At 28.0% G+C, this 13,123-nt stretch overlaps 1 long non-coding RNA gene across 1 annotated transcript in view; it reads right to left on the bottom strand.

The window, feature by feature from the left end:
* Positions 1 to 5,881: 5,881 nt before the first annotated feature.
* LOC122268764 (uncharacterized) overlaps positions 5,882 to 13,123 on the bottom strand; it is a 37,868-nt gene continuing 30,626 nt past the window's right edge. The window contains exon 2 of the long non-coding RNA XR_006224680.2: positions 5,882 to 7,467. This is a non-coding gene — a long non-coding RNA (uncharacterized lncRNA). The remainder of the gene's footprint in view (positions 7,468 to 13,123) is intronic.

Below are 13,123 nucleotides of genomic sequence, written 5' to 3'. Positions count from 1 at the left end.
GGGAATATTCATGTTCTTTCGAATTTCATTCAATTCCATTTTTTATGGATTTTTAAAAGTTTCTTCGTAAAATTAGAATTGAGTTGAAACTTCTTTTTTTTAATTACATTGCGTATAGCAATCTAAAAACGTATAGTAATAATTAATTTTAAATTTGTATCAAGTATATTTAATTAAAATTATTAATTCACATTCACTTTTTTGAGTTGCACAAATACTACATAAGCACACTTTGAATGATTTTCTATTGAACTACCTATACTTACGTAAAATTTTTCCAATAACTTAAGCGCTCCAGTATTTCATTTACACACATGTTCTATATTTCTTAACCACTTTATTTTTAACTTTTATTAAAAGTATAAATATACACTATTGAAGTAACTTCTGCTTGTAAAACTTCATTTTTCATTTTATTATTTTATCAAATTATTATTTTCATTTTATTATTTTATCCATTTTTAGTCTCCCCATCTCTGAGTCACATACATATTGTTCGCAAAAAATAGTAAAAACTTCTTGCTTAGCAAGTGGTCCAAAAACGTCAATTTCCAAACACTGTTTTGACTACAGCATCATATTATGCCTAATATATACAAGTTGTTAGGTAAACTATGCGAGCATAAGCATCGGAGTAATAAATATTATAAACCAAAATATTCTGTGAGAGACGGAAATTGGTACAAAATTATATACAAGAGCTAAAAAATGTGTGTATTTCTTAGAAAAGCTGGAAGGGGGGGGGAATGAGTTCATTAAAATTAATGAGTAGTAATAAATTTTAGCAATTTACAAGAAAAGTTTTTCTTATAAAGGAAATTAGGGTCGTACTTAATCAAATCGCTAACGTAATAAATTGAATTTGAGCATAAAAGCTATTGTTTGGGTAATTTGAAACAATTAAAATTTTAAATGTTAGAGTTTTAAAATAAAAGAAATTTCTTTTTGAAGAAACCGGAATTAACATGAATTTACGTCAATTTCATACCACTTTTAGCAATTTTATCGTTTTTGGTGCATTGTTGTCTCCATTTTTGGAGATGAGGCAAACTGAAATTACTTACAGAGAATGTAGTCACATTTTTTATTTGCTTTCTCATTGTTAAAGTTTAATTTATTTATTTGAAAATTTATTTATTTAGTTATTTTTTATTTAATTATTTATTTATTTAATTGATTTTTTTATTTAATTATTTATTTATTTAATCACTTATTTATTTATTTAATTAATTATTTATTTGCTTGCTTACTGACCACACATATTTTCATGTGCATTAGAATCAATCAATTTCTTCATTGCAAAAACGTTTCGTTTGACACTTTCAGTAACCAGGGCCTGATTATCGCAGCCCAATAGGCACGGGCCTAGGGCCCACACTTTCTGTGGGCCCTCAAAAATTAGTAAAAAGTCCACAATAATGCTTTTTTTTAATACTGAACGAAACAGTTTTTCTCAAAAAAGGCATTTTTTAATTTCAAATTTTCTTTATATTGTGATAAACCAAACTCGTGTAAACTCTTATCAAATTCGAAAGCACAGCTGAATTTTAATTGGTGCAATTTTTACTCCAACGGCTTAAGAAAATGCAACGAGAAAGCATATTCACGAAGTCTTTTATAAATGATGTGTCAGCAAGAACTAAAAATTTATTCTTTACAAATATGCGAAACTGTAGATGGAAGACTTCAATCTTTAAAATAATTCAGCTAATCAATGACTTTTCGCAAAAATCACTGATTTCACTTGTTTGGGGTCACCAAGCTATTTTTATTTTCACACAACATTTTATATTTTGCTTTAATATTTAGATGCGTAATTTATCTTAGAAAAATAATCTTCAATTGTCTGCTTTCAAAAATTTTTAGAATGTTTTTCTTGAATCATGCCGTTCAATATATTCTCTTTATTGTTAGGATTACTCTTCATAAATTTAAATTCAAAATATTTTGTTAGGGGCCCGGAAAATTTTTTGGGCCTTGGGCCTGAATTTGTCTTGACCGGTACCTGCTAGTAGCTTCACTAATTCTCCGAAACAAGAGTTTTTTTTTTCTTTTCTTTTTTTTGGTTGTTGTCAATTTTATAAAAATATTTGCAGGGTATCTGCAGCTCTGCACTTGAAAATGCATTTTGCTTACCTCAACACCAAAAATGATGTCAACAATGCACCTAAATTTTTTACTAAATTTCTTAACTTTCGTACGGTTTCAGTTAGAGCAATAATAGTGGTTTACAAATGTAATAAAGCGGCTATTTGCACTTAATAAGAGCCTCTATAGCTGCCATCTCTTGGGAAACTGACGTGTTAACGTAGTTATCTCGAAAACGATGTGAGATAGGAAAAGAAGTGAATAATAAGTATTAGAGCAGCATCGATTTAGTAGATACGTTGTAAGTGTAAATGCTATGTAAAGATTTTTTAAAATGTGCATTTGTTCTTCAGTGATTACCAAGTGTGACATGGTGAAACGATGTAAGAAAGGGGAAAGAAAAAAAACTGTTTATCCGTATGCTCAGTAATGACCACCCTTTATGCATTTTAAGATAATAATAATAAAAAAAATACTTATTTAGGGGCAAATAAATATTTAACCGGGAAAGAAACGTAGGCTGAATTGAAATTTCTTGATGGGGAAAATCAAGATAAAAGCAACAAAACCAGTTTGATTGTCTGACGAAACTTGCAGGTTTCCTAAATAATCATTTTTCAACTTCTCTTTCCTCCAGCAATCAAACCGATTTAGATTATTTTCAGTTTCCTTAATATCGATTCTTTAAATTTCAATTGCGTTCTCTATTGCACCTTCTAACATGTGTTCGATTAGAATTCTAAAAATTTTTATTGGAAATAGCTATAAAAGAAAAAGCCTGTGTGAATAAATTTGGAAGAAATTTATGAATATGGAGCTAATCTTTCCTTCATAAAGTTGTTTACAGGGAGAACCATGAAATTTATTTTTCGTATTCATATCTAACTTGATACTGGAAGAACATGTTAATCAAAAGAAAGAGAAAAGAACATGTTAATCAGAAGAAAGAGAAAAGAGCATGTTAATCAAAAGAAAGAGAAAAGAACATGTTAATCAAAAGAAAGATAAAAGAACATGTTAATCAGAAGAAAGAGAAAAGAGCATGTTAATCAAAAGAAAGAGAAAAAAACATGTTAATCAGAAGAAAGAGAAAAGAACATGTTAATCAAAAGAAAGAGAAAAGAACATGTTAATCAGAAGAAAGTGTTACGTGATATTTTGAACAAACTCAAATTTTCACTGCGATTTTATTAATTCGCTTCCGTGTCCTCAAAGATGGAATCTTACATTCGAAATTCGGACCATTTTCTGATTAACTAGAGAACTGATTATTATTACATAAATATATTTTTGGCAACTTCGAATCCTCCCCTCATTGATAGCAAAAATTACAATATCACAAAACCCCTTCCATGTTTACGTAAGAAAGCCGCAAAGAAGATTTTCCTCTCCAAATATTGCTTTACCGAATTCAACTTTTATTCAAAAATGGAAATTTTCCACGAATAGCTTTTTTGTTCCACTCTTTTATTGCTTTTTAAAAAAAATTGAAAATAAGGGACTTTTAATGTCTTACGTATAAGCATTAATAATACCCCTCCTCTTGTGTCAGCAAAAATAAGCAAATCACAAAACCCTTCACCTGCGTTAAATGCTTACGCAAATTTCTAAACGGCTTCTGGATGACAATGCAAGTTTCAACCGTTTCCTGACCTCTCCTACTAAAATTTACAGTCATTTTTGTAGCCAATCGAAATTCCGACCACTTTCCGACTAAGTAGAGTGCTGAAATCTCATCTTAACGACGATACATGTTTCTATCTTTTCCTTGCCACTACAAGCAAAATTTATCGTCCAAAGGAATTAATCGTCAATTCACATTTCGACCACTTTCTGACACAAAATATCAGATACAAACATAAAAGGAAAGAAATAAAATTTCTTTCTAGTTTTTGTTTTGTTTGTTTGTTTGTTTATTTGAAACACGTAATTTTAAACGTTTTATTTTATTTTATCGTTTTTTGGGTTAAAACAGCAATTTGTAAATAGGAAGCAATAATTTGTTTTAACAAGCCTTTAGAATATTTAGTGAAGTATGCGATATTTTTACTTTCTATTTTTTTTTTCGTTCCTAAAGAAACTTTCCTTTTCTCTACTTTTTAGAACTTTTTAAAAACATTTTATGCGGAAAAAAGTAATTATTTCAACATATTTAATCGTATTTTTGTACTTCAAGTTAAACCATCTATAGTGTAAAATTTTTTTAACATTTGATTTCATGATACTGTGGTTAAACCTGAATGGGAATATGGTTCAAATTAACAGCTTATTTGTGATCAAGTTAAACCATCTATAGTGCAAAATGTTTTTAACATTTGATTTCATGATACTGTGGTTAAACCTGAGTGGGAATATGATTCATACTAATAGCTTATTTGTGATCAAGTTAAACCATCTATAGTGCATAATTCTTTTAGCATTTGATTTCATGATACTGTGGTTAAACCTGAATGGGAGTATGATTCATGCTAACAGCTTATTTGTGATCAAGTTAAACCATCCATAGTTTATAATTCTTTTAACATTTGATTTCATGATACTGTGGTTAAACCTGAGTGGGAATATGATTCATATTAACAGCTTATTTGTGATCAAATTAAACCATCTATAGTGCATAATTCTTTTAGCATTTGATTTCATGATACTATGGTTAAACCTGAATGGAAATATGGTTCGTACTAACAGCTTATTTGTGATCAAGATAAACCATCTATAGTGCAAAATTCTTTTAATATTTGATTTACCAAATGAATGGTTCGAATACCGTATATATTGGCTTTATTCCGGAATTATGCTTTTTTACTTATTTTTTCCCCCACCAATAATGTCACTAGCATAGAATTATGGTAAGTTTACCAAAAGTTTTTCCTCCGTGAACAGTCCTGAACTCTTTAGTATAATTCTAGTATCCGAATCATTAAATATAAAAAATGAAAAACTTACTTTTTGCACTTTAATTTTTACTAATAATTATTTTTAGCAGCATATATTTACTATACACTGCTGTTATCCCCTTAACCAAAGCTGGATACAGGTTTTTTGGACCCTAGAACGAAGTTTATTTTAAGCCCTTCTTCATAAAAAAAACAACAACTTATTTTTTTATTTTGTGAATTTTTTAAGAGCCTTTAACCAAAATGGTAGTTTTTATATTCTCTCGTTCAAAGGGAAATTCTCTGAAAAGTTTTACAAAATTAGTTATAAGATACTAAATTTTTTTGTAAGGAATTCTGACCGTGCACTCAACAGTCCAGGGTCCTGGGATCGCCTGGTCCCGTCTCCACTTCCTTGTAACCACGGCCTAGCTCAACACCTAAAATAAGCCAAATCTTGAATTCTCACTACTGGCTTGAGTAGCCTTATAACGAGAAATAACTTAAACCACCATGTTAAAACTTTTTGTGTTTAACATTTATGTTTTAAAACCTTTCATACAAGCAAACATGGAGTGTTACTGTAGACCAAAGTTTTACAACAATTAATTAGTCTATAAAAGAAGTATTCCTAAATTGACAGATGTTTTTAGTTAGAAAATAAAATAATCTGATTATTTTGAATGACGGTAATAATTTTTCAAAAAGGAGGACAATGAAAAGTTAATTTAATGGATGGAAACAATGAATCATCGAAACATAAAGCAAATTTCAGCAATTAAATCAGTAAGTAAATCTACTGATTGACTGAAAGCATAACATAATTAAATATTGTTTGTAAAAGGAAAGTTACTCTGCCTTCCACTCTTGCTCTCACACTAAACTGAAAATAAATGAAGGAATGAAATAAACACAACACAAACATGAAAATAATATTTTATTAACGAAATAAATTGGTTTCTTATTTATGATTAAATACCGAATATAGTACAAATCCCATGTTTTGCTTCATATTAAATTTTGAGATATTTAAATTTGATATTTGACTGCATGCAGAATCTTGCGCAACCCTTCGCCTTTAATGTATTTAATTTTATAATCCTTGTAAGACAAATTAGGTCTAACTTATATGCTTATTAAACTTAGGAAAAAAATGTGATCAAAACTACCAGAATATGGTGAAAATTACTGGCTCTATGGGAGCACTAAAAAGCTCGGTTGTTTTTTAACCGAAGTGCTTTGACAATGATTTTGCAAGCAATAAAGTGCAACAAAACAAACATTAAAAACACAACAATATTAAATAAAAATTTTCAAACACGTAAAAATATAAATTAATCAACAAAAAAGAAATAATAATAGTTTTATAGCATGCTAAATTGCCATATATTTTGCGAACACTATTTTAAGCTATTAGAATAATTTTTCTTTTTAAATAGCTTTATCATTTGGTAAAATATCAAAGATGAACACAAACAATAATTAAAAGTTTTTTTTTAACCTTTTGCATTCCATTAGCATTTTTGAATTTCAACAGAGAAATTCACTTTTTAAAATATACAGAGTCTACTCCATTTTATATGCTTTTATCAGGGATAAAAATGAGTTTCTTCTTTGGCAATCCTTGCTAATCTCCTACCTTTTGCAACAAACGTAAAATCAAATCCTTTTTCGGTAATCCTCATCAAGGTTATTGTGCTATTTTATTTAACAATACTATTTTAATGATATGTTTAACTTTATATAATGGTAGCTCTTTATAACAATATTTCTTTATTAAGATCTTTGCAGCGATTTTCGTTACTAAAATATCAAAGACAAACGCAAATATTCTTTATAAAAACTAGTTTTTAGACTACATTATATATCACAACAAAGAACTGTTCCTTTTAAAATGTACAGAAATTATTCTAATTTTTATACTTTTATGATGGATTAAATTAGTTTCCTAGTTGGCAATCCTTGTTGATCTACTCTCTTTTGAAAAACGCAAATTCAATTCACTTCTAGCAATCTTCATAAACTTAATAAAAAAAAAAAGAACTCAACTAATTTCAAAGACGACACGCGCCATCTAACATCACGAATAGCGAATTTAGTTAATTATAAAAGCAATTTCCTTTTTTTCTTTATTTCTATCTAAGAAATATAAACAACACGCTTTGCTTTTAAGAAAGTGTTGAGATGAACTCATATATTGGTGGGAGGGGGGGTGATTCAAAGAAAGGAATAACTTTAAGGTCACAGTTAATCAAGCGAGCGATACTATTAAAGAACAAGTTTTTGCAAGAGAAAAACAGTGAAAAACTCTGTTTGGAAAGGAACCGCCGTTAATGGGAAAAATGACGGAATTTTTAGCAAGACGGAATTTTTAATTTCCTCGCCCGACCGAAGAAGGGCTCTAGCAAGGGAGTCTTCTATCCATCAAGAAGCAGGGTGGACCTATATTTCTTTTCTTTTCTCATTTTGAAGTTATTCATCACATGTTCACGACGTGAAGCAGGACCTAAAATAGAAGAAAAAAGAACTTGTTAATAGATGTTTTGTAGGGTGTTGTGAACATTGTGTGAGGGTGTTTTTTGGTATCGGAAATGAGTAAATTGTTGAAAGACTGATGTTTGTTATAGCCATTTTGGTCGTAGAACTTTTAATTACGTTATTATATACGTTAAACTAAAATATCGCGAAAATTGTAAGTTGGTAAAGTGTTATGTAGAACGTTGGTAAAGTGTTATGTAGAACCATTGCTTATTCATTCCTCCACTTCATTTACTATAATAATGTTCCTATTGTTATATGTTATCATGTTATAGTGTTTTTTTTTCTTTTTTCAGAGCCCGACTGGAGAATGACCTTTGGTCATACAGGCATCTGTTGGCCACTCTTTCAGGGGCACCATATTGTTGAAAGACGGATGTTTGTTACAGCTATTTTGGTCGTAGAGCTTTTAATTATGTTAATACGTTAAACTAAAATATCGTGAAAATTTTAGTCTACGTTGGTAAAGTGTTATGTAGAACCATTGCTTATTCATTCCTCCATTTCATTATACTATAATAATGCTCCTATTGTTATATGTTATCATGTTATAGTGTTTCTTTTCTTCTTTTTTCAGAGCCCGACTGGAGAATGACCTTTGGTCATACAGGCATCTGTTGGCCACTCTTTCAGGGGCACCATATTGTTGAAAGACTGATGTTTGTTACAGCTATTTTGGTCGTAGAACTTTTAATTATGTTATTATATACGTTAAACTAAAATACCGTGAAAATTTTAGTCTACGTTGATAAAGTATTAAGTCGAACCATTGCTAATCCATTCTTCCACTTTATTATACTATAATAATGTTCCCACTGTTATATGTTATATTGTTTTGCTGTTTTCAATGCCTAACTGGAGAATGACCTTTGGTCATACAAGCATCAGAAGAGCAGATTTGTTGGCCACTCTTTCAGGGACACCATATTGGTCGTAGAACCATATTGATCGCATTGGTCGTAGGACTTTTAATTATGTTATTATGTACGTTAAACTAAAATATCGTGAAAATTTTTGTCTACGTTGGTAAAGTGCTAAGTCGAACCATTGCTAAGCCACTTTATTATACTATAATAATATTCCTATTGTTACATGTTAACATGTTGCATTGATTTTTTTCAATGCCCAACTGGAGAATGACCTTTGGTCATACAGGCATCTGAAGGGCAGATTTGTTGGCCACTCTTTCAGAGGCACCATATTAGGTGGTCCAACGTTGCTCCCACAGTAAGGACAGATAGTACAGATAATAAAAGAACATCTATGCTTTGTCCGGGATTCAAACCCAGAACCTTTCCGATGCAAGGCCATTTCCTTGACCCCTACACAAGTCGGTCGGCTTTATGTTATAATGTTATGTATAGCATTATACAATAAGTTGTATAATGTAATGTATAATGCTATACAGCTTAATACACTGTTAAAATTATGTTGTATAGATGAAAGCAGTTTTGTTGTTGAGATGAACTAAATGTATTTTTTAAGTTTATAACTGTGGTTATTGTGCAAAAAAATATATAGATATAATTGACAAAATAACAATTGTTTGTAAGAATTGAGACAAAAATATAACTAAAAATATGTTTATTTTTTAAGTGAAATATTTTTGCAATGAAGTCATAAATTGCTTCTAATGTGCACGAAAATATGCGCTGCGAGAAAATAAACAAACAAAAAATCAATAAATACACAAATAAAACTATAACGGTGAAAAATTAGATAAAAAATGCCCTGACAATTATTTTACAATTCTATTTTAATTAATATTAATAAAATTATTATTTCAAATATTTAATCGCAATAGGATCAGTTGTGAAGAATATTGTAAAAATAAATATAATCTATGAATACTTACTTATATTTACTTCTTTCTAATATATAATACTATAATGAAAGTGTCCCAAATGTATTGTAATAAATGTTGAAGAAATGAAAAATACAATCGAATTCAATTTTGTTATAGGTAGTATTTATATGGTGCATATCTTGTATAAAATGTACGTATTTTTTGTTACAATTATAATAGTATTTTTTTTCAGTTAAACTAAATTATGAATTTTTATTTATTTTTTTTTTTCGTAAAAATTCATATTTTACAGATTTTACGTGCATTTACAGTTCTACTAAGTAAAACTGTTTCATCTCGCATTAAAAATTTTCACAACTTTTTTGCTGATTCTAAATAATATACTAAATGTATCTGTAAGATCAGGAAAAACTATTTTGAATGATAAATTTGCACAAATGAAATTTTTATGTATACATATATTTCGAAAGAAAGTTATATTTCAGCTACGATTCTTTAATATTTATTTATATATGTTTAATGATTTCTAAATGATAAAAATATGTAATAATATGTAAGTTAAAGTAAATATAATTTACTGAATGTTCAAAAAAATAGCGAGGGTAATATGCACATTCGATAAACTAATTGAATATACATAGATGTATATTCAGTATTATATTATCTGCTAAAATGTATATTCAATAAGCTAATTGCGCACATTATTAAAATGATTGGGAATAAAAAAATGCTAAAAAAAATTTGAATTTATCAGTTTATTAAATAGTTTACCCCTCCCCTTAAAATTTCTCTCTAGGTTTACAACAAAAATCAATTTTTTAAGTAAAATGAATTAAATTGCAGTTTTTAAATAAATTACTTTATTAAATATAGAAAACTCATTTTTTAAAGTATTAATAAACTGACGGTGTAAAGTACTAATTATTATTTCTTTCAGAATTTATCATTTCTTCCTGTCTGTTTCTTAAATAATATAGATAGCCATGCATAGGTACTATTAATAAACTTTTCTAATTAAAACTATTTACAGCGCTATTGATAAATAATATTCTTTATTGAAATAAAATTACCATTTGTATTTTTTATTTATAAATAATTTAATGATATAAAATAATATTTTTTTTAGTATTTAAAATTGATTTTCCGTTGTCTTTCAATTCATATTGATATTTTTATATAAGTACTATAAAGAAATTTCTGTAATGTAAACATGAAAACAGAACCATACATACACGCTTTGAATCTATTTTATTGGATATTAAAAAATAGAAAGTGTTTTTGGTAATAGGACCATTAGGTAAATTATAAATTATAAGTAGCAATGAATATAAAATTATAGGTTTTTTTAAGTAGCATTTAAAAATTTATAATGTTTAATTCTCTAATTAAAAATGATGATGTTGCTTCATCAATCAATAAAGATATTTTTCAGTTAAGAGTAATTATATTATTAGATTAATTGTTAACAACATATTGATAATGTTAATTGCGTTGGAATTATTAACTAGGTTCTTGAAAGAAATTATTAATCTTTATTACGAATCAATAATCCCTTCATTTTATTCCCCTAAATAATTTAGATATGGCCACACTTAAAATATCTTATTCAATCAGGACTAATTGCATTATTAACTCTTATCATGATAATACATAATTCTTATCAGGAAATTTCCCCAAAAAACATTGCACGGCAAAAACAGATTTTAATTTGTGGGGGAGAATTAATCCCTGCATTGCATAGTAACACAGTGCGTACGAATGCAATTATTATGTTTCTCACACTTTTCGGATGGAGGTCTCTTGTTATATAAAAAGATCCCATAAAATTTAAATGTGTGCACGATCCCTTCTGCTTTTTAATATGAGGATCATACGTGCGTGGAAGTCACGTGATGCTGTCACCGGTTCCACCTTTTTGGTTTCTATAGCAGCCGGCACCAAACAACGACAAGGTAAGCACGATAACCTTATAAGAAATGCGACGATTCTTTTTCTTGTTTCTAGAAATTCAAACTTAGTTTGAGAAACAAAATAAAAGGTTTGGCTATGATTTTCTAAAAATAAGCATGCCAGATTGATTATATTGACAAAAATGTACGAGGACAACGCTACAATGTTAAAATTATTGTTACATTTTTCCATTCGATAAATGAAACTTTTATCAAACGATATTTAAATATCCACGAGAAAAAAAATGGCGCAGAATATAAAATATCGGATTCAGGTATTTAAAAGTTTCAGTTAAGAAATGTGTAATACATGATTTTCTACAGATAAACAGGAATTTTAAATTCACTATTATTTTTTATTGAACTAAAAAATTTATACAATAACACATTTATTCGTATATATAATTTTAAGAATAATTTCGTAATTAAGGATAAGGATAATTTCGGAAATGGAACTTAGTAAGATTTTTTTAAGAAGCTTAAAAAGTTCATCGAATAAATATTTCTTAATTTTCCTTTCAATTAAGCGTACTCTATATTGTAAAACAAAATACTAATTTAGTGGTTTAATAATTTTTTCGAATGAGATTTGATTTAAGAATGAAATATTTTTGCTTTATAATTCTACTTTTAATCGACAAAAGGACAATAAAAACAAATAAAAAACCAAGACTTTAATCTTTTATTTAGTGAATTTGAGATTTTTAATTCAAGAGGGGAAACTACTCTTCTTTTGAGAAAAAATCGCACCTTTTTATATTTTACATGCTTTTGTGATCAATTTAAGAAATAATTTTGCTTTTTTGATTGCTGACAGCTATAATGATTTGTTATGCATCAAAAGGACATTATTTGAGCATTTTTGCACAACTATAATGGGTGCAACAGAAAAAAAGTAAAATGCAATGAAAAAAAAAACTGTTTCATGAATTAATTTTTATAATAGTAAAACTACAAAGTTATGCATACTTTTTATTGTTATTCTATTTGGTTATTTACGAGGTCAATTCACTAGTTCAAACACTCTGGTTAAGTTGGTTTAACCTTTATACAATACTCAAGTTTTGTCCTAACAATGTGCATACTAATTAGACTTTATTATAATATTCTTTTTTTAAAAAAAAAAGAATCAAAATTGTTTCACCTGCTGAAATTCAAACTGCTGAATTTATTTCAAACGGAGCATCAAATAGACTTCCACGCTTTTCAGCTGTATAACCTTAACCAGTTCCTTTTATAATTATCCACGTTTTCCAGTTAGATAATTGCCAACGAATTTAGCTTCAAGTGCACAACGAAATGAAATAAAATTGAAACAACATACTCTTAAAAGAGAATTTTTATATTTATGATGCAAAAGTAGAAAAATGTGCAACTATGACTCTTCACAGTTGACATTTTGTGTTAATAACACAGTTGATATTATGATCATCAGTTTTAAGTCATTAAAGGTATTTTGAAAAGAAAAATATAATTTGACTAAAACACATGTTGTTGTTTTATTAGTTATAAGTTATTCTTCTTAATATAAGTAAGGATAATATTTCTTTGTATTTATTTCCTTATTGCAAAGAAAAAAACTTAGTAATATTTAAATGAAATAATAACCTTATTTAAAGTTATTTGTAATAGTTTTAAACAGAACTTGCATTATTAAAGGATGGAAATTCAAAACACATTTTGATATTGATTTTACTTTTGTTCTAAGCTTAATATAAGAATCACTAAATTATTAATAATATTAAATATCATGACGGGAACAATTTTTAAGGGATTTGTTCTGCAATGCCAAAATATATAGATATTCCAGAAATTTATCTTATATCTCTATATCTGCAACCTAATCTTACACCTCTGCTATCTTATAT

This window comes from Parasteatoda tepidariorum, chromosome 8 (assembly GCF_043381705.1).
Source record: "Parasteatoda tepidariorum isolate YZ-2023 chromosome 8, CAS_Ptep_4.0, whole genome shotgun sequence".
In the NCBI taxonomy this organism is placed as follows: domain Eukaryota; kingdom Metazoa; phylum Arthropoda; class Arachnida; order Araneae; family Theridiidae; genus Parasteatoda; species Parasteatoda tepidariorum.
The sequence above is the reverse complement of the archived record's forward strand: the minus strand, read 5'-3'. Positions and strand labels throughout refer to the sequence as shown.